Source organism: Lycium barbarum, chromosome 8 (genome assembly GCF_019175385.1).
Source record: "Lycium barbarum isolate Lr01 chromosome 8, ASM1917538v2, whole genome shotgun sequence".
Classification (NCBI taxonomy): domain Eukaryota; kingdom Viridiplantae; phylum Streptophyta; class Magnoliopsida; order Solanales; family Solanaceae; genus Lycium; species Lycium barbarum.
In genome coordinates, this window is record NC_083344.1 from 119,835,255 (window position 1) to 119,860,553 (window position 25,299).

Here is a 25,299-nt window from a genome sequence, read left to right on the forward strand (position 1 = left end):
AGCCACCCAGGTAATTGGAATTTGATGTAATTGGGTGTAATTACACAGTTTGGCCTGTTTGTTTGACCAGGTAATTACACAGTTAGGTGGAAATTGAGTGTAATTGACAGGGTGTAATTACACTCTCCAATTCTCAAGGGGGGCTGAGAATTGAGTGTAATTACACCCTGTAATTACAGAGTTACTTTTTAGTTTATTTCTTTTTTATTTTATTTTATTTTATTTCTTTTCTTTTTTATTTTATTTTAATTTATTTTCTTTTCTAATTTATTTTTTTATTTCTATTAATTAATTTGTTTTTTATTTTACTTTTTAATTATTTTTATTTTTTAAAATATATTTTTCTTTTTATATTATTTATATTTCATTTCCTTTCTTCTCATTTCCAACCTTTACTTCTTGTGGTTCCATGTAATTGCTCGTATTTTTTATTTTTTTTATTTTATTCATTTAGCATAACGGTATTATTATTCTAATTTTTGAAACTATATCTCTTAATATTAGAAAGAATGAGTCATTAACAAACTTGGCATATAATGAGTGACGTTATTAAAGTATAATTTCGTTGTGAATGTGGTTATAAACTTATATTTTCCCTTTCTTTTGAATTATAAGAGTATTTACTTATGTTACGTCGAAACTTACTTATGTAATGTTGAAATTTGATATAAGAGTATTATGTTAAAAAAAATGGATTTTGAATTTAGATTATATTTTTTACTTTAATTTATTTGTTTTAATACTATTGACTTGTTATTTATTTTTCACTTATAATTGATAGAATTTTTGTTAAACATTTGAATAATATTGTGGCATTATATTTATAAATATTTTTTTTCTCAAACATCAAATCCCATGATGTTCTCACAAAAAAAGTATTTATAATCAATTAAAATAAAAATATTATTAATTTGAAATTATATATCAACTATTTTTTACAATATTAGTTACAAATATATGATTATTAATTAACATATTTTCAAGAAATAATGTGTTATTAAATAGTTAATTTAATATCATGTATAAAGGCACATATTTTTTAAATATTAATTTTAAATTTTTTATAGTGAAGTTTTATTTTAAAATTAAACTAACTGTGTAATTACACTTGTGCAACTAAACAGCACGCTTGTAATTACACTGTAATTACATTATGACAAACAAACAGGTCATTGTAATTACAATATTGTGTAATTACTAGGCTGTGTAATTACTAAGGTAGTAATTACACTAATTCCAATTACCAGGTGGCTTTCCAAACAGACCCTTAATCTCTCTCTCTCTCTCTCTCTCTCTCTCTCTCTCTCTCTCTATATATATATATATATATATATATATATATATATATATATATATATATATATATGCCACAAAAACACAAGGATTGTATTTATCTTTTTTTTTTTTTAGAATTTTTTGACATTTTCCAATTAAAAAAATAATAATAATAAACCAACGCACACAGAAGTGCCTTTTTGGGAACTCAAACCTTTTCAGTAAGGGTGTCAAATGGGCGGGTTGGGCTGAAATCAGCCCAATAAAAATGAGCTAAGGTAATAAATGGGTTGAGCTAACATTGGCCCAAAAGTTATTTGGACTGAATTAGGTTGGGCTGAAATGGATTAAAAATGGGCTGGGTCATGACCCGCTCAACTTGACCTAGTTTTTTTGAAGGGTCTATTTTCTAGAAAAATATTTTCTAGAAATATATTTTTAGAGGAAAAAAATTTCCTAATTTTTTTTTTACGAATTTTTTGTGAAAAATATTTTTCGAGAAAAACATATTTCGTGAAAAATATTTCCCTTCATATTGAACACACCACAATCTTATAAGATGCATCATACAAGAAAAGTGTATATATTAAACAAATAAACTAAATCTCAAGCAATAAACCCAAATTTAAGTAAATCTTAAAAATGAGCTAGAATTGAGCTAGTATTTGATTAAGTTGGAGATCACTTTAAAATGAGTTATGTTGGGTTAGGCTGAAATCAGCTAAATATAAAATTATCTTGAACCATTTGAACGAGTTGGGCGAGTATTCACCTTTTAGCCAAATTTTACACCCCTACTTTTCACACTCTTTATAATCCAATACATTCCTCTCTCCCGTATTCTTCCATTTATTTTCAGTTTCCCTGCTCAAATAACTCTTCTCTCAGTATTCTTCCTCCACTTCACTAAACTAGAATTGGAATAACCGATTTAAAGCGCCTTGATCCTGACCCAAATGGCTGAGGCTTTAGTGAAATTAGGAATATAAATGATTAGCCCCTCCACTGAATCTAATAAATAATGCTTCCATTCCAATGCGTCTTCCTCAATCTGCCTTTAACTGTGTCACCATTAAATTCCGACGGTATCATATTTTTGTACTCTACTAAAATCAAGGTATAAACTATATTATACTTCTTTTTCTTCTATTTTATCTTGTTAAAACGCCAATCCTTTATTCATCCTTGACTATACCTTTCTTTTAAATGGAAAAGGATTACAATAAACACGTAAGGAGTCCACCTCTTAAGTAAGTTCGTTGTCGACAACGAGCCATATCTTGAATATAGCGTTAAATTTTGAGACCTTTCATTGTTGGAAAATCCGTTTATGAAATTATCTTAATTTTGCAGTATAGGATTTTTAAACCTTCCATTGCTGGAACATGAATTTGTGAAGATTTAAGGGATAATTGCAGGTATTATTAGCATCTTAGGGATTTCGTTGCAAGTTTTCGCTATGAAGGTCAGGCCTTATCTTCTATGGTCCAATTGTTATATTAGTCGCTCTAGTTAATTTACGCGCATATGATGCAATGCTCTGCAAATATTTTTGGTCTTTTACGTCATTTATCCTCCTTCTGCCTTTTCCACTTTACCTCTTCCCTGTTTATATGATGATATTGTTCGAAAATTTCTATTTCTCTCTCTGCCAAAAGGTTGAAATAAAACTGTATATCTACTGTGATGAATGGGAAAGAAGAGTCAACAATGTCGTTAAGAATGTGAAAGGTTCGTGCAATGTTTATCAGAAAAATTAGTATAAGAGGCCATGGATAACTTCTTGACAATGGAATCTGGGGACAACCAATTAGGGACGATTATAATAAAGTTTACAAGCCATAACCACAACAAGAGGAGAATGGAATCTGACACATAAATCAATTAGTTTGCTAACTTTTTTGGTGTCTTTTCGTTGTTGTCATTTCACGGCAATGTGACAACTGCTACAAGTGCACTTGTGTCAGCAAAATATATGGACCATATGATGCTAAGCAGATTAACGTAGAGTCAGCTCTTTCTGGTATGTATAAAGAGATAAATTACTTACTATTTTATACTGCAAGCAATATTTTGTATCTTATTGTGCTCTTAAGGAGCTACTCTCCTCGGCTATATTCTCCATTGGATCTTTTTACCCTCCTCTGTTTGGTGACTTAGCAAGTCAATTATTTCTTTTGATACTAGATCATAGCTTAGAATTACTTTTTTCCACCATAATTTATTCTCATGAATGCATATGTTTTTAATGTGATACTGTTTTAGCTATGTTCGTGAAGTCATACGTTTGATAGTGTATTATAGCAAGGTCCAAATAAAGAAGACTTTTGAACAATGACGCAACCCACTCTTGCACGAAAATACTAGATGCAAAGGAAAAGGGAAGTTGCAATATTAAAGGTGAGTGGAATCTCTTTGGTTTATCAGATCATCTGTCGAGTGGATACAAAATAATGTGAAGAACTTTTGTACATCAAGTCTCTTGAGTCTTATCATTTTGAAAGATGACAGTAAATTGAAATTTTGCGGAATCTTATGTCCTTTTAATTAAAAATATTATTCTTTTGTTTTCTGTTTTCATTATGTATTTAACCTGTTTGAAGTACTTCACATGTTCAACTGTATTTTTCTTTGTTGAATATATTGATGAGATTTAAAAATAAATTGAACGAATACAACACCGTTGTTCAGTGAATTATTCGTTAGCTAGAGAACTAATACTAAGATTCCAAAGATGAAGTGAAGGGTCAACTCTATTGGAAGAACATAGTGCTCGGCAATTTCCAAGTAAGATTATTGTTGACTTAATTTTAGTTCATAAATTTTTTGTGCTGCTTATGAACAAGTCCAACTTATTTAAACTATAATCCCTGATCTTTATGTTGATGATTTTTGGAAACCTTACAACATGAAGATCTTGAGAAAGAGAGTACAAAGGTGAGTCATCGAATTGAATATTTTATACTTTTCACGTTAATTAATGTTCGATTTTAAGATCACTCAAAATTGAGAAGCAATATATCAAGGAACAAAGGTTACAACGGGAAAAAAATGTAGTATACAAAATTGATCCAAAGTGGAAAGACTTTTGCTATCAAGAGGTTCTTGAGATACAGATAGTGTCTCATCTTCTAAGTTTTGTTGTAATGTCCTCAATGTTTCTAATTTCTACAAAATAAATTATCTTTTTGTTAGTTTTAATATTCGGATATTAGGATAGAATTATTTCTAATAATGTCCGTGCAAAGCGCGGGTAAATTACCTAGTAATATATCATATATCATATATATATAAAGCAGGGCAAAGGCCCGCTGACGTGAAATGCCTCAATGATCAGAAAACTTATTTATCTATTTTCTGAAACTATTATTCATACCCGCGCGATGCGCGACGCGTATCAAAAAGAAATAAGTAAAAAATTATTACATTATTTGTTTGATATAATAAGAAAAATCAATAAATTTGTGAAATATTAAAAATAACTATTCATAATGTACTAAATTTAACGTCATAAATTACGTAAAATATAGATTAAAAAATATATCTTGAAAATCTAAATTTACACTTAATATCCTATCACGATTCAATTACTTTATACGTTCTGATGTGAACACAAAATAATTTTTTTTATTATATTCGATTGAGATGTTTTAAGAAAATAAAATTTTGATACTAAAAAATAATTATCTATATTGTAGCTGACTTATAAATTTATTTGTTTAATTTGTTGACATGGGAAAATAGTTTTTTTATCTTTCAATTCTAAGTTCAAAATAAATTTTCAATTCAAATTCCCAAATATAAAATATATTTTAAAAACTTAATCTTTCATCTACATTTCAAAAACTAACCACACTCAATCTTATTATATTGCCTATTAAGATTTTCAAAAAAATTGTCAGATGCATTTTCTCATTAGCACGTAACTTGGCTAATAAAATACATTTACCCCCCCCCCCCAACCAACGTATAGTCGGATTAATTATGATGCACCCAACCTTTGCGGGTGACCTATTACCCCCCCCCCCCCCCCAGTCTTAATTTTTCAGTATTTTAGTAGCATTTTCGGCTGACGTGGCAAAAAAAAAACTGGCGAGTGAAAATGAACCAAATGTGATATTTTAATAAAAATTAATCTTTAAAAATTTATTTATATTAAAATATCTCACCCACCCCCACCCTCCCTCTCTTTCTTCTTTTTTCTCCTTTTTCTCTTTCTTCTTCTTTCTCCTCAACCACCGCCGCCACCGCCACACCGCCGCCAGCAGCAGCAGCAGCAACGGGCGGAGACATGGCGGTGATGTGGGGGCGGGGGTGGGCGACATATTATTAATGTGTTAATTTAATTATTAATGTGTTAATTTAATTATTAATGTGCTATTTTAATTATTAATGTGTTAATTTAATTATTAATGTGTTATTTTAATTATTAATGTGTTATTTTAATTACTAATGTGTTATTTAATTAGTAATGTGTTAATTTAATTATTAATGTGTTATTTAAATTTGAATTATTAAATGAAAAAAATGTGGCGGTGACGTGGCAGTGACGTGGCGGAGAGTGTTGTCATGTGCAACACTCTCCACTGTGCAACTGGGATTCAATTTTTTTTTGCCACGTCAGCCAAAAAATGCTACTAAAATACTGAAAAATTAAGACTGGGGGGGGGGGGGGGGGTAATAGGTCACCCGCAAAGGTTGGGTGCGTCATAATTAATCCGGCTATACGTTGGGGGGGTTTTAATGTATTTTCCCTATTCTTATTATACTTCACTTTTGATATTGGGAATGAGTCGTACTCTCCAATTTTACCTTTTTAATACTAACCTCCTTTGTAGTTTGCGATATATTTATCTACCTTATTTTAATTTTTTTCATGACACTAGCTTTCTTGTTAGTATTTAAAGTTTTATATTAATTATTTGAATAATTTTAAATTTGTTTAGATAATAAGATAATATATTTGATTGAAACCTGGATTTATCTAATGAATGTATCTACATAGAGATTTAATATTTGAATATTATATGTCATCCAATAGACAAACAAGCATAACTAAATTTGATAGGATTTAGGCTTTACCTATATTTCTATGGTAATATTTTGAACCTGATTTTGTATGATATTTTTAATTTTAAAACTTAATGGGAAAATACATCAAAACCCCTCCAATGTATAGCCGGATTAATTATGAAGCACCCAATCTTTGCGGGCGACCTATTACCCCCCCCCCCCCCCCAGTCTTAATTTTTCAGTATTTTAGTAGCATTTTTTGGCTGACGTGGCAAAAAAAAATTGAATCCCAGTTGCACAGTGGAGAGTGTTGCACACACTCCGCCACGTCACTGTCACTTTTTTTTTTCATTTAATAATTCAAATTAAAATAACACATTAATAATATGTCACCCACCCCCACCCCCACGTCACCGCCATGTCTCCTCCCGTTGCTGCTGGAGGCGGCAGCGCGACGGTGTGGCGCCGGCGGAGGTGTGGAGGCGGCGGCAGCGTGGCGGCGGCGGCGGCGGTGGCGGTGGTTGAGGAGAAAGAAGAAGAAAGAGAAAAAGGAGAAAAAAGAAGAAAGAGAGGGAGGGTGGGGGTGGGTGAGATATTTTAATATAAATAAATTTTTAAAGATTAATTTTTATTAAAATATCACATTTGGTTCATTTTCACTCGCCAGTTTTTTTTTTTTTTGCCACGTCAGTCGAAAATGCTACTAAAATACTGAAAAATTAAGACTGGGAGGTAATAGGTCGCTCGCAAAGGTTGGGTGCGTCATAATTAATCCGGCTATATGTTTGGGGGGGGGGGGGGGTTTAATGTATTTTCCCAAACTTAATCTTTCATCTACAATTCAAAATTACCATACTCAATCTTATTATATTGCCTATTAAGATTGTCAAAGAAATCATCATATCGCATTTTATCATTAGCTCGTAACTTGGCTAATATCCTTATAATACTCCACTTTTGATATTGCGAATGAGTCGTACTCTCCAATTTCACCTTCATAGTACTAACCCCATTTGTAGTTTGCGATATGTTTATCTACCTTATTCTAATTGTTTTTATTACACTGATCTCCTTTTTAGTATTCAAAGTTTTATATTAATTTTTGAATAATTTTAAAGTGGTTTAGATAATAAGATAATAAATTTGGTTGAAACATGGATATATCTAATGAATGTATCTACATTGAGATTTAAAATTTGAATATTATATGTGATCCAGTAGACAAACAAACATAACAAAATTTGATAGAATTTAGGCTTTACCCATATTTCTATGTAATATTTTGAACCTGATTTTGTATGATATTTTTAATTTTAAAACTTAATCATTCATCTGCAATTCAAAATTACCATACTCAATCTTATTATATTGCCTATTAAGATTGCCATAACTTGATCATATCGCATTTTATCATTAGCTCATAACTTGACATAATATCCTCATTATACCCCCCCCCCCCTCCCCTTCCGATATTAGGAATAAGTCGGACTCTCTAATTTTACCTTTTCAATATGAACCTCCTTTGTCATTTGAGTTATATTTATCTCACTTTTTTTTATGACACTGACCTCCTTTTTTAGTATTGAAAATTTTAAATAATTATTTGAATAATTTAAAATAGTTTAGATGACAAGATAATAAATTTGGTTGAAACCTGGATTTTTCTAATGCATTTATCTATATTGAGATTTAATAGTTGAATATTATATGTCATCCAATAGATAAACAAACATAGCTAAATTTGATAGAATTTAGGCTTTATGTATATTTCTATGGTAATTTTTTGAACCTGATTTGTATGATATCTTTCCTTTCATGTTCTCAAAATTAAAAAACTTTATTTTTTAAAAACAAAATATATATTTCTAATATCATAAAAATTATCTTTCAGTTCAAATTAAATATTGGTACATAACCATAAAGTGCCACGTAAGAATTGCCATTCTAATATTATATGCGATAGACGATAAGCAATTAAATTTTTCTTCTGTCTTATTTTCAATTGAATCTGATTTTACTTTTATTATTTTTCTTGGTAATTCGAAAATTTCCACATCCCTTCACACAATATACATGTTGGATTGACTTCTACACCCCACTTTATTAGTCCATTCTGTGTGTATAATCTGCATTGTGTCAAGTAAAGGACGTACGAAGATCCACATGAGATACCTTTATGAGAATTTTAATGTTATATTTTAAATACGTTTCTTAAACGCTTTCGTTGTTTAATCTTTTTTTCTTTTTGGATTATATATATATATATATATATATATAAAGACTGTTTTAATATTTGATATTTATCAATATGTGAATAAATCTCTCTTGTTTTAATTTAAAATATAAGATAAAAATGCTTTAGGTGATAGGAATCATCTATGATTTAAAATCTATGGGTTCAACTTTAAAATTATTAGCATTGAACCCATTATAGTTTCTAAGTTATGGATTTATATCTACTATTTATTGCAATATTAGTAATTTCTTACAAATTAATTTTTGTTTAGCGTCGAAAGTTTGGGGTTCAATTGAGTCCATAATTAATATGCTACATACGCCTTGAAAAAATAACTTGATAATCACTTAAGAAATTATTATGGAATGTGTTATGTTGTTCAAAAGATAGAATCTTACATATTTTGCGCTTCATCATTGAAAATAGCTAGCAATGTCAACTTGCTGCACTTGGATCAAGATTTATCTAGCATCTCCTACCACAAAGGTGAAACTTGTAACTAATTACGCAAATAGCAGTTGTAGTTTTTTTTTTTTTTTTAAATCATTATCATGAACGTGACTTACTTTTGTTTGTACCAAAAGATTGGCCGAGCTAGTTTGAGCTTTATAGCTTTGCATCAAGCAGTACTTTCAGTTACACGAAATATTGGTTCCGCACAATTGCTACTCATTCTGATGAAGATATCTTCCGTTGACATTCTGCAACTTACGAAAATAAAAATTAACATAGACATTATGACTCTAGAACAGTGGCGGAGCCAGGATTTATATTAAGGGGTGTCAAAAAATATAGATATGTCACGACCCAGGTTCGAACACAGGACCTTAGGAAATTTTTGCAACCCCTTAACCACTGAACTAAACCTTCAACTTGTGTCAAGGGGTGTCAACACTGGTATGCTTGATAATGAGACCAGTCATGAGAAGAGGTTTCATCATTTTATAGAAGGGAGTCCGGAGCCTAAAGGATATAAAAATACACGGTATAAACCAAAATGGGATATCCAAAAATTTACATACCAAAACGGGTATAACGTGGACTGATCCACGTTATACCCCAATTTTTTTTTTCAACTGTCAGAGCCGATCACCGAATTTTTTTTTTTTTAAAAATGAAACGTATAACGTGGATCAGTCCATGTTTTACAAATATATATTGTAAAACGTGGACTGATCCACGTTATACAAAATTATTTGTATAACGTGGATCAATCCACGTTATACAATATATATATATATATATCCCTCAGCTCAGCGTAAACAGTTGAGAAATGCCTTCATTCTGGTGAAGCAATGGTTTAAAGTTGAGTGACATATATAAATTTAAGTCACCTGCCTCCGTTTAAATTTAGTAGTGGTTGACCAACTATTCAGTAGTTGAGACAAGACATATCACCAGCCGGTTCTCAGTGTGTAACATGCAAATTTGCACAAAATTGGCTGCATAACAATCCCAGACTTTAGTTCTTTCCTGCTATTGATCAAATTTCTCTTAAAACAAATTGTTCAAATTTCTCTTAAAACAAATTGTTCTTTTGAGTAAAAATCATTTTCTAAAAGTTGGGAAAAGGAGAGATCTATGAAAGAACGTAATGTGCTAATGACTACTCAGAGAATGGTATCTGGTGCCTCTCCTTCCTCTCCATCAACTCCAAACTCTCAAGCTACACAACCACCTTTGCCAACACCATCACCATATTCGTTCTCAGTGGCATCGACAAGGTTGAGATCAAGGCCTTCTATCTATGCATACGATCTTACCCTAAGGTCACTAGCACTCTTGTTCTCCTTGATCTCTGCTCTTTTGCTAGCTGTACCAACCCCAACAAGGACCAAACGAGAAGCGATTTCCAGATTCTATGATAACCCACAATTAACGTAAGAATCAATACTAAGCTAGTTGAACCCTTATCCCCAGAATTCCAGATTCTACGATAACCCCAGAATGAAGGCATTTCTCTCAATTGTTTAAACGTATAACGTGGACTGATCCACGTTATACGTTTCAATTTTTTTTAAAAAAAATTTCGGTGATCGGCTCTGACAGTTGAAAAAAAAATTTGGGGTCCATTTTGGTATGTAAATTTTTGGATATCTTTTTGGTTTATACCGTGTATTTTTAAACCCTTTAGGCTCCGGACTCTTATAGAAGGTATTGGTAGAGCCGTATAGCAAGCTTAATAAACATGAGAAAGCTAACGTCCTTTGTGTCGTAATTTTAGGAGATTTGTAACTAACTTATTATAGGTTATAGATATACAATCAAATATAAGTTGAATGTGGTGTTAGATTTCAAAATGGTCTATATCTGATATGATTTTTTAGGAATTCAAATCCAAATACAAATTTACCAGATATCTCAAAACAGTTTACTCAATGTTATCCTCATCATCACTTATTTGGTTGTTATCTTACGGGAGATTCAAATATAAATTCAGATATTTATCTTAATAGTTTAATGCAAATCCAAAAGACGTCATCTCTGTATTCATTATTCGTGTAATGTTTAGATTATTAATTTATTATTTTCAAATAAAATTGCATATTTAAAAAAAAAAAAAAGTTTGTATATTTGTTGTTATACATTCATATTTCTATTTTATTTTTTGTCTTTTCACAGGTTGATTATTGTCATAATATCTCAAAAGTTATTAGTTTGTGCTTTTACTGTAAGTGAATATTAGGTGATAACGTCCAAATTCACTCCTCAAAGAAAAAGTACACACGGTCGTCGCAATATAATTTACCCAACTATAAGTTGGGGTCGATCCCACAGGGAACAATATACTAGGCGATTTAAACAAGTAAGAAATTATCACCAACTAAGCTAAGCCAAACACTTTTTCAATGTTTGGTTTTTGATTTAAAAAACTGACAAAAATATAAACTAATCTAGAAAGCGAATAAAATGATCAATGGCCACAGGCTTGGATATAAGGAACTCTCAAATAACGATCCAATATATTTTATGATTTTATAACTAAGAGCGGGTTTATGTTAATAGATAATGGTTTCTAAAATCCCATTGAAAGTCTTCCAACCAAATCAATGAATTTCACTCTAAGCTTTTCCAAGCCTTAGAGTGTGATATCAAGCACAACCAATTGAATCTCAAGTAACTTTCCTATTCCTAGCTCAAGTTATTAGATGGGTTTAATGACCCAAATTCTTGTTAATTAATCTTTCCCAATCTAGATTTCCTCTTCCGATCTCAATCAAAGTAAATAGACGAGTCTTAGGGTTAGCTAATCCCTTAAGAAACATTAAAGAACAAGATTAATTAAATCAACAAAGATCCACTTCAATAGCAATAAAAATCATTCAATACATAAGCAAACAAGAGTTTCATCCAGCACTTTAATCATAGAATATTTCCATAAACAAGATTCAAGTGAAAAAAAATAAATACTACACACTTAGATATACAATACAAAGTAAGGAATTGAAGAAATAAATTAAAGAAATGAATTAAAGATTTAAGAAATGATCAACCAAATCTTCAAATCTTCAACCCCAAAGTGTGGTGTAAGAACCTAGTCTCCAAAACTTGAATGAAATGGCTAAAGATATGTTTTACAAATCCTAAAAGAGTATTTATAACATTCAAAAAATGGGAACAAATTGTGGACAAAAATGCCCTGCGTGCAGCACATGCTGCAGTAAGTGCTACTCGCAGGCACAACATGCTGCAGCAAGTGCTACTCGCAAGTGCTGCATGCACAACATGCTGCAGCAAGTGCTGCTCGCATGCACAACATACTAGCATGTGCCGCCAGAAAGTGCTGCTTGTTCTATTTTTGCTCTATTTTGCTCCGTTTTGCTCTGTTATGCTCTCCGGGCATCTTATCCTACAAAACAACATAAATACACAAAAAGTAACAACAAAAGTGCTTGAAGAGTCACAAAAGCTTAAGGAAATTAGCATCGAATATCTCGTAATTTCGCGGCACATTATTAGCCAAGTTCATATTTTCCTCATTATTTAATATTCATTAGTTAATATTTATTTTGAAATTCAATATCTAATGGGATAGGTTAGACAACAATAACAGTTCAACTGGGACTCTTTATCCGTGGACCATGGTAAATATTTTCCTAATTTAGCCTAATCATATCATTTCAAAACTTTTAAATACCTTTATATCTTCCAATTCAAATTTAAGAATTCAAAAAGTTTATTACAAAACATATTTAACATTGTCTGAAAATTACCAGTGGCTTGTTATTAGCTTGCCACTTGACTTATAGCCTGTTTGGCCAAGCTTATTTTTCCCCCAAAAGTACTTATTTTTTCAATAAGTGCTTATTTTAAAAAAAAAGCGAGGTGTTTGGCTGTTATATCCCGTATTTTTTTAACGTCAGATTAATTTGCTAAGGTGGGGCCCACACATCGAGATTTTTTTTGGAACATCTGAAAAGTCATATGAATCACATATGTGGAGTTAAACACAACTCAAGAAGGACCCTTGGGCCAAATCAAAGTGGAAGCCCTCCAAACGAATATTTTTAAGAAAACGTTTTCGGGTGACCTGACTTTGAGGGGAAAAAACGGTATTATAAGTTTGGAATTTGGGAAAATACCAAGAAATAGAAGTTGTAGATAATTGAATGAGCTTTCCAACCATAGGTTGTGGGTTCCAAGGTGACATCGGAATAAGGAGATATGGACATTTTAAGGCAAAAAGGTCGAGATGAACAGTGAATTCGGCCCAACCCGACTTCAAATCGGGTCAGGCCCATTTCTATTGTCATTTAATGAAAAGTTTCGGTCTTCTCTCCACATTTCAGACCAAAACACACCCATAAACATTTAGAACATTCTAGAGAGAGAAAGGGAGGAGAAATTTAGAGAGAAATCAATTTTGACCAAAATCTAAGCCCCGAATCGCGAAGCTCATGAAGAGAAAAGTGTTGTACGTCGCGTTGCCTTCAATTTGAGCTAAAAATCAGCCAAGAAGAAGATTGTTGAAGTGGTTGCTGCATACTTAAGGTAAGAATAAGGTCCCTTTTTCATTGTTAACAAGTTTATTTAGAGTTTTAACGGAATAGAACGGAGAAAATAGCGTTATAAACTTGTTATTGTTTTGTTGGGATTTATGGATTAAGGGGCTATTTTAGGTGGATTAAATGGATGAAATTAGTTGAGTTATGATGTATAATAATTATTGATATTGTTGTTGATGTTTTTGATAAGTTGTGGTTCTTGAATTTGGGAGAATAAAGTGTATAAAGATATTGTATACAAAGCTTATATTGGGGCTGTTTTATGTAATTTTCGTGGCTGTTTTGTAACCATATTTTGGGGTTGTTTTACGGTCGTTATGGGCTGTTTTGTGGGCTGGAATATCGGAGGATTGGCTGTAGTTATTGTTGTCATATTATGGATATACGAAAATAGAGAAGTGTATACAAGCGTTGGCATCCGAATGTATATTGGGCTATTTTGGGAGTAATTTAAGAATGGATTTAATCCTAGTTTGATATGAAATTGTTAGTATTGTTGTTGTTGGTATTTTTAATGATGTGTGGCTAAGTTGGAATTTCGAGGATTGTTAAGTTTATAGGGGAAATGCTGCCCAAATTTTTGTAGACAAGTAATGAATTAAAGATTTGAATGCTAAAAGTCATACTATTGACAATTGGTAAATATGACCATTTGTAGATTTTGGGCGAAACGGGAATTGAATCTGGACGAGCGTAATGCGCAACTAAGGTATGTAAAGTCTTGCCCTTCATTCTTTGGCATGTTCTAAACCTAATAGGATCGGCCGCAAGCCTTAGATACGACCCTGTTCCTAGAAATCCGAGATTGAAATTGGCTCCATTTCATTCAATGAAATTGAATTGGTTTCTTAACATTTCGTCGGCAAAATGCCCTATATGTATGCAACTTTCACAAATGAAGTTGGAACGCCCTAAAACTCTCACGGATGACTCCATAAGACCTATGATCCATAGATTTACATACGCCACCTCGGTTCGGCCCAAGGTGGGCCCACAAATCCTGATACTTTCTGTATGGCTTTAGCCAACTCATTTCTGTCCGGAATTCACGGGTAGCTTTTGGTCATTATTCTGTTTACTATGCGATAAGTGTTATGACCACCTCTATGAGTCTTATAAAATATTTTTGACATCTGGAACGTTTTTAGAACTCTTATTCTGATATTCTGGATAAGCTACTAATCTTCGGTATTTTTCTCATATACGATTTTGGCATACATGAATCTTGTGTGATGCATGATCCTGACATGTGTGATTTATGTTTGGAAAGTAATAAATTTGGCATTCTGTTATTACCTCTTTTGCCAAGTCCCGAGTCGGTTATATTATTGTGCGCACTATGTGATATTGACCGCTGGACCCCTGACCGCGGTATGCCGGATTTGTGATATTGACCGCTGGACTCCTGACCGCGGTATCTGCGACATTGACCGCTAGACTTCTGACCGCGGTATATCGGGTTTGGGATGTTAACTGCTGGGTACTTGGCCGCGGTATGTGTGATAGTGACCGCTGGACTTTTGGCAACGGCATTTGTGTGTTTGATTTTCTATGTGTATGAGACGGAAATGTTTTTTTTTAAAAGAAAGCAAAGCAGTTTGGCATTCTGATTGTCGTATTTGTCTTTCGGGATCTGATATATATGCTACATGTATCTGTATATGCTTATGACTCTACATGCATGATTCTGTCTGTTACGCTTCTGTATGCCTGATCTGGATTATGACTCCGTCTGTTACACTTCCGAAAATCTGATTCAGACCGTGATTCAGTCTGTTACACTTCTGTACCTCTGACTCTGATTACGATTATGTGAGCCATATTCTGTGCCCCGATCCGTATGGTGATTCTGTCCGTTATATCTCTGCACTTCTGGTTCGGACTATGATTATATTTGTTATATTTCCGCTTTACATACTCAGTACATTTTCCGTACTGACCCCCTCTTCTTCGGGGGCTGCGTTTCATGCCGCGCAGGTACTCCCAGGTGAGTTGAAGACAGTATAGAAGATGTTCCAGTGCAGACGGCAAACTCTATTTGTTCCCGGAGTGCTGCCGAGTCAGGGTTTGTATGTTATGCTTTCTGGATTACGTTAGAGACTTTGCAGACAACGTCGTGGGTATTGGTTATCAGTCTGTAAGCGGCTCCGTCAGCCGATATGTCGGTCTGTGTTATGTACCGAATCTTTTATGATCACAGATTTGTTCGGCTTGGAAGCTACGAGAAAGAATATTTCTGGAAAAAAAAAATTACGGTGTATTTTATCTTATTTGATTTAAAAAGTTTGACGTGATTTTATTTGCAGCAAAAGTCTGAGGGTTCGGCCCTAAGTAAGGGTCGGGTGCCCATCACACCCTAGGGATATTGGGGTGTGACATTGACCAAGCTTTTAGGAGAAAATAAGTGCTTTTGGAGAGTAGCAGAAGCAGTTTTTCAGAAGCTAAAAAAATAGCTTTTGCCCAAAAACACTTTTTTGAAAAGTACTTTTGAGAAAAATACACATAGAAGCACTTTTTAAAAGCTTGGCCAAACACTAATTACTGCTCAAAAGTACTTTTTAAATTAATTGGCCAAACACAAACTGCTTTTAGCCAAAAATACTTTTTTGAAAAGTACTTTTGAAAAAAAAATACTTTTAAAAATAAGCTGTTTTTAGAAGCTTGGCCAAACAAGCTATTAACCACATTGTTTGTACCTCTCCTATTATATACTATTATATATATAGATATAGATTTCCACCCAATAAACTCAATTATTAATTAAATAAAAAAAATATGTTCAGTTATAACTTTGCAACAAGGAATCCCAAAAGCCGCGTCTTTCAATATTCTTTAGAACCCTTTCGGGCCAAAATTTCCACGGCTTCAGTTACAGAGAACAAATCGCCACTCTACAATCAACCACCAAAGTAGAAGAATCGACCCACCGCTACCGCCGTGATGAATACCGAGAACCTTCATATTTTTTTGATTCAGGTTCAGAAGGAGGAAAACGTGGGTAAGATACTGACCTTAAGATCTTCAATAATTTCCATCCGAGAGGTCTTCATGTTTATGCATCTCTCAAGTATTTTTTTGCTGATATCAATCCTCTTCTTACTTCTAAACGTGGCGTTAGATACTGCTGCTGATTTTTTCCTTCAATTTTTTGTTACAATTGGGTGGTTTCACTCTGTATTTTGAATTTACAATCGTATGTGATTGAGATTTTGTCCGTCATGATTTGTTTGATAGGGTAGGGCAGACAATTTTCGACATTCTCCGGTGATTAATTTTGATGAAGCTGTCGACATTCAATATTCAAAAATCCTAACGCAATTTTATTCTTATAAATTATCCTCCCATTAATATTAATTTATATGACCAACCAGTGGAAATTGATTTAAAACTAAGTTTCTATGTACAAATATTATTCACAGTACACATTATCAACATGACCTGTTTACAAGATGCAAGTTATAAGGTTCTAAAGAGGATTCTTGTATACAAATTAGTGCGCGTGGACTCAGAATTTGTAGTTTAAGAGTTGGATCACAATTCTTTTTATTTACTTGGTTCTTAATAGATTATCTGTACATATTAAAAAACATCTAACAGAAATACAACGTTTGAATGGCATTGTAATTCTGAGTGAAAAGTATTTAATTAAGCTTTTAGATTTGATTATCAGGTGCTTCTCTATTGTTTTCACCTATATGGAATGCTTCTTAATTTACCCGTGGAGGTTGTTAGTAAGTGAGTCTCCCTTGTATCATTCTTAGGTTGCTGGGGAAAGAAATCCATATGTGTGAACATGTTCTCAGTTAACAAAAAGTAAAAGAAAGCTAATCCAATTGGAGTATCTTTTTTATTGCATTTCATAGATTAGCATATCTGATGTATTCTTTTTTGTAATAAATTCTTCTTTCTTTTTTTTAGGTTCACCATGATATGAATGCGCCTTTGTCTCATTACTTCACATATACAGGCGATAATCTTATTTAACCGGGAGTCAATTGAGTAATAATTGTAGTGATATCCCCATAATACATGCCTGTGTAAGAGTAATTGAATTGGATATGTTGTCGAATCCAGCCAAAGATGATGTGGAAGTACTGCATGGAAGGTGTGTCATATAAGCTTTACATTCTTCGCAAATTTCCCATAAAGAGGTTGTGATTGATAGCACCTCAGTGGATGCTGCTAATCTATAGAGCAATATTTTTTTTTTTTTTGGGTTATTTGTTCTTCTGGTCATGAAGAAAAGTTTGCTTCATCGCTTTTGAGATGTCCAATATTTATTTAGTTCCCTGCTTTTTGAACTGAACTGTTAGTTAACTATAAACTAATTGAACTTCTCTTCTTTGGTGAATTTACTTGCCAGAATGCAGTAATGGCAAAGCTCATAGGTATCCCAAAGGCATCTTTAAATTTGAGATTTTTTTTATTAGAATTATATATATATTACTTTGATTGATTGTAAATTAGTTGCTATATTTGCCTTTATTTTGAATTTTTCCACTGCCAAAGCATGAATCAATATGGTTATGTTTTTGTTCTCTGTCGCGGACAATGGTGGAATGCAGATGAGAAGTTTAATCCCCTCCTACCCAGGCAATTCTCAAGGTGCAACTATCTATATATTTTCTTTTCTTTGTAATTATTATTTTTCCTCATAGAACCTTGAATATGTATTTTATATTTATTGATTAGAAGGTTTGGAGATGGGGCTTTGAACAAGTGATTTATCATTTTGATGATACTTTTTTTTTAAACAATATATAGAGTATTAATAGGGTGAATATCAAGAAATTGACTAAAGTGATTAATTGATGTGGGTCTATTCAACTGATAAAAATTGTAAACCTATCCACCCTAATCCCATCATACTATCACTGATATACTAATTGACAAGTAGCAACAGACAAAGGCAAATTGGAGCTACCACAGTTACTTGACAACTCCAAGGATGATCATTTGATTGTTGCACAACTATTCGGTTTTGGCACTCTGATTTTCATGAGGTAATACTCTACCAATATAACCTGTATCATGAATTTATTAATCACATGTCATTTGTAAGTCCATTATCAAACTTATTTTGACACTGACATAGGTTTGTGAACTAATTACAACCATTCCTTGTAATAATATTTTCCCGAAATGGAGGCTTTGCTTGATTTTTGATTGGCAGAACACTTACACCTTTTATCTTTGTTATTTTGACACTGACATAGGTTTGTGAACTAATTACAACCATTCCTTGTAATAATATTTTCCCGAAATGGAGGCTTTACTTGATTTTTGATTGGCAGAACACTTGCACCTTTTATCTTTGTTAATTTTTATATTAAATTGGCGTCGAATCACGGAAGAAGGATAGAGAATATATTGAACTTACACTTCTGTGTTAAGACTTTTCCACTTGAAGTGATGTGGCTCCTCTCATACAGTAGGAAACCTATTTATCTCTTCTTCTTTTTTGGCTTTTTATCTTCATTTTTATCATTTGGTGCTCTTTTACGATTCTATTGCGTAACTTAGAAAATCCGTGGTGTGATGATTAGTCTCGAGATGTTGCTTAGGCTGAAAACAAGAAATTATTTGTGACCAACATATTTCAATGGTACAAGATGGTCAACAAATTATATAAAGGAAAAACGTGAGTTTCTCCTCAATATTTTTTCTTTTTTGGTTGCTAAATCTATTAATATCTATACTAGCGAAATATTGTTATTTGCTGTGAAATACTCAATTGTTTCATCTTTTTAATGGACTGATACTTATTCAATAATTTGGCATCTGTCTATCTTATATTCACGATCTATTGTATGAATATGATGCCAATTAAATTTACAAGCAGCATAGGTAATCACCAATGTTCACGATCATTGTATATGGTGCTTAATAAGTTTATAACTTCACATTTGTTTGAATTTTAATGTTTAGTTATTTTACCAAAATATTAGCAAATTTTAAGAACATTGTGATGATAGCTACAAAATATTTATACTAATATGTTCTATAGGTTGTCGGAATGACTCTCATGTACCTAAATCTAATAAAGATATGCTCTCATTCTATATATATTTTGCAGAATCTTCTAGTTTGTGGAAAGTGATGGCTATGCTGATGATTATTTGGTGGATTTTCTATTCACAATGAAATGATTTGCGTCCAAATTTCACCTTAAGGACCGATGAAATGGTTATTTGCGTCCCCTAAGATAGCCCACGTAACAGTACTTTTAGCAGTAACATTAATTTAGTTTAGTGTATAATCTCTAACTCTGCTGCCTGCAGTCACTAACTCTCCTTCTTGCCTCTTTGCTTTCCCTGTTATTAATTTTTCTTTTGATGCCTTTTAATATTCCATGCGTGAGGGGTTTGTATCACCGTGTCATTTGAAAGAGCGTATGCATCATTAAGGAATTGTTCTGAGCACACTGCCCATATTTGATTTGTTTCTGATGCAGGAGGCTTATTATCACAAATCCATACAGTAGAAAAGGATTACTTAAGTCTTTTACAAGAAATAAACTACATATAAAGCTGGTCTGTGGAGGAGTAATATGACACTTCTTATAGACTAGGAAATGTGTTTTTCATTTATCTCCTTTTTCCCTTTCGTCTTTATTTTCTTTTGTATTTTTCCTCTGCTCTTCTCTTTTTGCTCTTTTCTTATTTTATTATCACGTATGTGCTATTGTGCTTTGATAAAATAGGTAGTCAAGGGTCACTTTATAGTTCTCTTAATTACACCTGTTCGTATTTTTTAAAAGTCTCTAAGAGAAGTGTTTACCCACATTGCTTTTCTCTTCATTCTTCATATTTTAGCCTCTCTTTGTTTTTTTTTTTGGTGCTATGTTAAAATAAATCACTTTTCTAATTATCAAAAATCACTTTTCTAATTATCTTAATTACACCCTTTTGGTCTTCCTTTAACATTTTAAAGAAAAATGCTTATACAAATTTGAAGATATACGACCCTCCACATTTTCTTGCTCACCCTTATTTTTACACCACAATTGATAAGGGAACCAGAGGTAAAGTTTACTGTCTACTCCCGTAATAGAAGTGCTGATACATTATGCATATTGTAGTATGTGCTCTAAATAATTCCTATTTAACTGAACTCAAATATATATTGTTTATAAGCATTTTCTTTTTCATGAAAAAAGGGTATAATAAATTTAAACAAATTTTTCCAACCGCGTGAAATGCGGGCTCATTGACTAGTATATATATAAAGCAGGGCCCTCAGCTAGTGACGTAGCATCTCTCGCTGATCAGAAAACGTATTTATCTCTTCTCTCAGATTTGAGGACTTTTCTTACCGATTTCACAGAAAAAAAAAAAGGAACAATTATTAAAATCTAAAAATTAAGGTTCAGTCGCAACGTCTAAATAATAAGGAAGCAGAAAAGGCACTCCCTTTCTCCATTCTTTGTAACCTGTTCGCTACCAAATTCTTCTTCGTTTCCAACTTCTTCTTCGTTTCAACACCAACCACACCAGCAATATAGTTAATCAATTTAAACAATCAATCAGCCATTTCAGTTTCAATCGCGAAGAAATCAACAGTACTAAAAAAAAAAAAAAACACTGACCCCAACAATCGTTTCAAACCAAAGCCTAAAAATCTGTTGCATCTAAGGGCGAGAAAAAGTCAACAAGGAAGAGTGTTTTACCATCTGTGAGAAATATTGAAGGTACAAAGTTTCATGTTCCGTTGGTTCTTGACTTCATGTTTCTCTGTATTAAATCCCTTTGTTTAATTTTTCCATAGCAGCCCTTATATTGGGTTTCACCATTTTTTCGCCTCATTCGTCGGAGCCGGAGCAACAATCCACCGGGTCACGGAGATTCTGGTGAAACTCTTTTCCTCTTCTTCTTTTTCTCCCTGAGAATGGGTTTGATGCTTAGAAAAAAAGAGTGAAAAGAAAACATAGAATAGCAACTGTGATAGGTCTTTGCAGCATTTACAAGTTATATTATTATATTGAAGTGCGCTCAGTAATATTCAAAATGACATATTTTTTCAGTTTCCATTGCATTTACTTGCTCAAACTCTAAGTTGGAATTTTATTTATATGATCGTTCCACAAAGGAAGCAAATTAAAGTAGTATACCACCAGTCATGAACTATGATATTTTTTTGGTATCGTTCAATATTTGTGAAACATATATAATTATCTGGATTTAACTACTTGTCTATTTGTATCAAATATTTTTGATTTTCGCTTCATTTTAGGTTTTTTTTTGTAGCAGTCATGCTTGTATATTTGGTTATTTTGTCATCGATTTTGTGAGATTTGATTATTCTTGAATTTGTTCACTTAATGAGTTTTTCATTAACTTTTTATGCATTGATAATGACATAAGATGTTTGTTTGCTATTTGTTGTATCTGTTTGTGCATCAACTTCATGATTTTTGCTTAATGTTCCATTTAAATTCTTTTCGGAGACATAATAAGATCCAGACTTTGTCTTTCTTAGTTCAGATTGAGATAAACAAGACTTAACTTTCAACCAAAATTCATGTTTTCTTTTGTTCATTCCAAAGATGTGTAAAGGAGGCTAATGATATAGCAAGAAAGATTAAAAAATAAGTGTGTCTGATTTTATTTTGGTTTAGCATCCTTAAGTAAAGGGTTCATCAACAGAACAATCTGCATTACTTTTGTGAACAACAAATTTTAGTTAGGAAAGGTAACAGAACAATTAACCATTTTAAAGTAAGAATGGAAAAACAGATGTGTGTGTGTATGTGTGTGTATATATATATATATATATAGAGAGAGAGAGAGAGAGAAAGAGAGAGAGAGAGAGAGAGATGGGAAAAAGGGTCCTATTCGGATTTATATGGGCTTGAATTTTTAGGAGTACCCACAAAAATGAAGTCATAATTTACTCACGTAAGAGCTGTGTCTTGCATGCCTGAAGTAACATTAGTTGTTACATTATTAGTTTAGTATCTGATTATGTTATGACTATATTAAGCAGATATCAAACTCCCAAAAATTTGGTGGAAGTTGAAGTCAATATGGTTGTAACGTATATGTGTAAATAGAACGGTTTTTAAATTTTTCTATGATTAATAATTGTGTTGCCCACTCATAAGTTTTCGCAAAATAATCATTTTCGGTTGTGTAAAAATTAGGATAAAAATTAGTTTACCTTCTTTTTTATTAGTATTTGTTGTTCTTTTTTTCACCTTTTCATGTACATAGAAAGGGAAGTTAATGATAGTTATTGTGGCCCCCATCTTAAGTTGCATCCAAAAGATTGGATTTGCAAGATGGTTATTATATCTGCTTCTTCCTATACAGTAACTACAATATTTTCGCATTCAAGTAGTTTTAGCCTTTTCGCTAATCGTGCTTTAATAGAAGAGGTGTTAAGAAGTTGTAGTGATGGTTATCCACCTAATGTGGTATTCGCTAATCGTGCTTTAATAGAAGAGGTGTTAAGAAGTTGTAGTGATGGTTATCCATCTAATGTGGTATTCAATGATGAGTTCAACACATGCATCCTAAAAGTGATCTTTAATGCAGCAATGATGCAGCCAATGATTGTTTTCAAAAATTTATGATTGACCAGTGATACGTATAAACAAGTTCAACATATTTCTGCTGAAATTGCATCTCGACTAATTTATTGCAGTACTTTCTTTTTCTTCTCATTTTCATCAAACTATCTGTTGCTTGTGGTATCTAATTTCTAGACTATTCACCGTTACTAGGTTGAGGTAGAAGTAAGTAACCTGAGTCAGATTTTGGACTCATGTTCATTGATCCAAGGCTGAAGTACCCAATAATTTTTGCTCATACCCTGTATATGCATTAAAAGATTTATTCTATTTATAAATATATGATTGTGAATTCAGTTTTTGTTGTACATTAGTTTGATGTTATTGTAGGAACCCATAAACTACAAATTCTGGATTCACTAATTGACTCTTCATTCTAATGAATTTATGGTCTTCTCTTTTTCGCCTTTTTGTTTGTTACAGTGTGGGCTATAAGATATGCTATGCATGGAAATCCTCCATTCTTTTATGAGAAATTTGAGGAAGAAGTTGAAGATATTGCTTGTGTATTGAAGAGGCAGATCAGAAAGATTTACAGGCAACTTAATGCAAATTTCCATAGGGGAACTGTGTGAGAGAAAACAGAGGCATAGGGTGCAAGCATAATGTAAAAAAAGGTACTCAGTTCTTAGGGTAATTCAGAAAGTAGTCTTCCGTTTAATTCCTTCTCAGGTCAAGAATTAGCATATACATCAATTAGTAAGTTAAACTAAGCTTAACTCAGGCTACAAATTCCCTTCCCCTCATTTCTGTCCTGCCAAAGTTAAAATATTCCTTACTATTTAAGTCAAGAATCAACTTATTAATTTGATCTAGCCTTAACTTTCATTAATTTGCATTTTCTTGCTGTTATTTCATACATTGATTTTGAAAACATGGTGTAATTGTGTAACTACTAAATCCACACTCAGAGAATTGGTCAACTTGATCTGCTGGGTTCTGAAAGACCACAAACATCCTCCTCTTTTCATTTCTCCATGCATTTATAATGTATTGTCGAGTTTCAGAGGCGAAGATACCCACAAGACTCTTCACTGACAGTCTTTATGCAGCTTTTGTAGGGGCACGTTCAAGGGTGACAATGAGATTGAGAGAGGAGAAAATATTAAGACAGAATTAGAGAACGCCATCATACATTTGAGGAGTTCAATAAGTATTATCTGGAAGAACGTCTATCCTACTTCAACATGGTGCGTTGATGAACTTGTGAAAATCCTTAATTAAGAGGACAAAAGGGCATGCAATTCTTCTTGTGTTTTATCATGTGGATCCTTCTGAAGTTAAACATCAGAAAAAGAGTTTTGCAGAAGCATTTACGAGATATGCGAGGCAAATTGAAGAAGAGAACTAGGAGAAGGGATCATCTAACTTTCAAATTATATACCATATGGAGCAAAAAATCAATAAATTTCTTGGTTCTTTTCCCTTTCTTCTATTTAATGTTCCTACATAAATTCTGTAATTAGTGATGAATCTATGAAAGAACAAATGTCATCAAAATAATGATTAAATTGAGGAGCATACTAGCATTCATCATCATCACCATTGTATGTCAATGCAATAACAAGAAGAAGATAGCACACATCGGTTTCACCATGGCTATACTTTAATAGATTTGGAAAAGGTAAACTATTATCTATTTTTATGTTAATGAGGGCCAAGTAGTAGTTCGAACTGTGAAGCGGAATAAGCATTTGATAACATGCCAAATCAAGTACTTGGAAACGTTTCTTACGAGTTTGTTTCTCAGTCTTTTTTTAATATATAAAATGTTAAAAGTACCATAAAAGGCGGTAGAATTATGAATTTTTGTAAAGAACAATTTTGTTGTATAAAATTGTGATAGTAAATGCAGCATATTTTAATTCCTTTAATGACCGCGCGAAGGTGGGCAACTATACTAGTATATATATAACGGAAAAGGGCCAAATATAGCCCTGTACTATTGGAAAGGAGTTAAATATACCCCTAGTTATATTTTCGGATCAAATATACCCCTACCGTTATACTTTAGGCACAAATATACCCCTCCGCAGTTAAAGTTGACCAAGGTAAAATCCAATCATACGTGGCATTAATATTTTAGTGAATTAAAAATCATGTGGCATGCCACCTCACTAAAGAAACCCATTTTACCCCTCATGCTCTCCCAATTTCATCCACCACTCTCTCCTCTCTCCCAGATCAGAAGTTTAGAA

General features: G+C 32.6%; 2 long non-coding RNA genes across 11 annotated transcripts; both read left to right on the forward strand.

The window, feature by feature from the left end:
* The first annotated feature begins 2,089 nt into the window (after positions 1-2,089).
* Positions 2,090-3,844, forward strand: LOC132606941 (uncharacterized). Its single transcript, XR_009570109.1, has 2 exons — positions 2,090-2,392; positions 2,629-3,844. It is a non-coding gene; the product is annotated as an uncharacterized LOC132606941 (long non-coding RNA).
* A 9,473-nt stretch (positions 3,845-13,317) lies between these two features.
* On the forward strand, positions 13,318-24,640 carry LOC132606942 (uncharacterized). Of its 10 annotated transcripts, XR_009570118.1 has the most exons (9): positions 13,319-13,516; positions 14,189-14,239; positions 15,508-16,528; positions 17,449-18,135; positions 18,434-18,533; positions 19,607-21,220; positions 21,301-21,379; positions 23,525-23,718; positions 24,154-24,640. It is a non-coding gene; the product is annotated as an uncharacterized LOC132606942 (long non-coding RNA). The 10 variants fall into 10 exon arrangements; XR_009570114.1 differs by having other exon boundaries at positions 13,318-13,516; positions 18,434-21,220; XR_009570115.1 differs by having other exon boundaries at positions 13,318-13,516; positions 17,449-17,918; positions 18,096-21,220.
* The last annotated feature ends 659 nt before the right edge of the window (positions 24,641-25,299 follow it).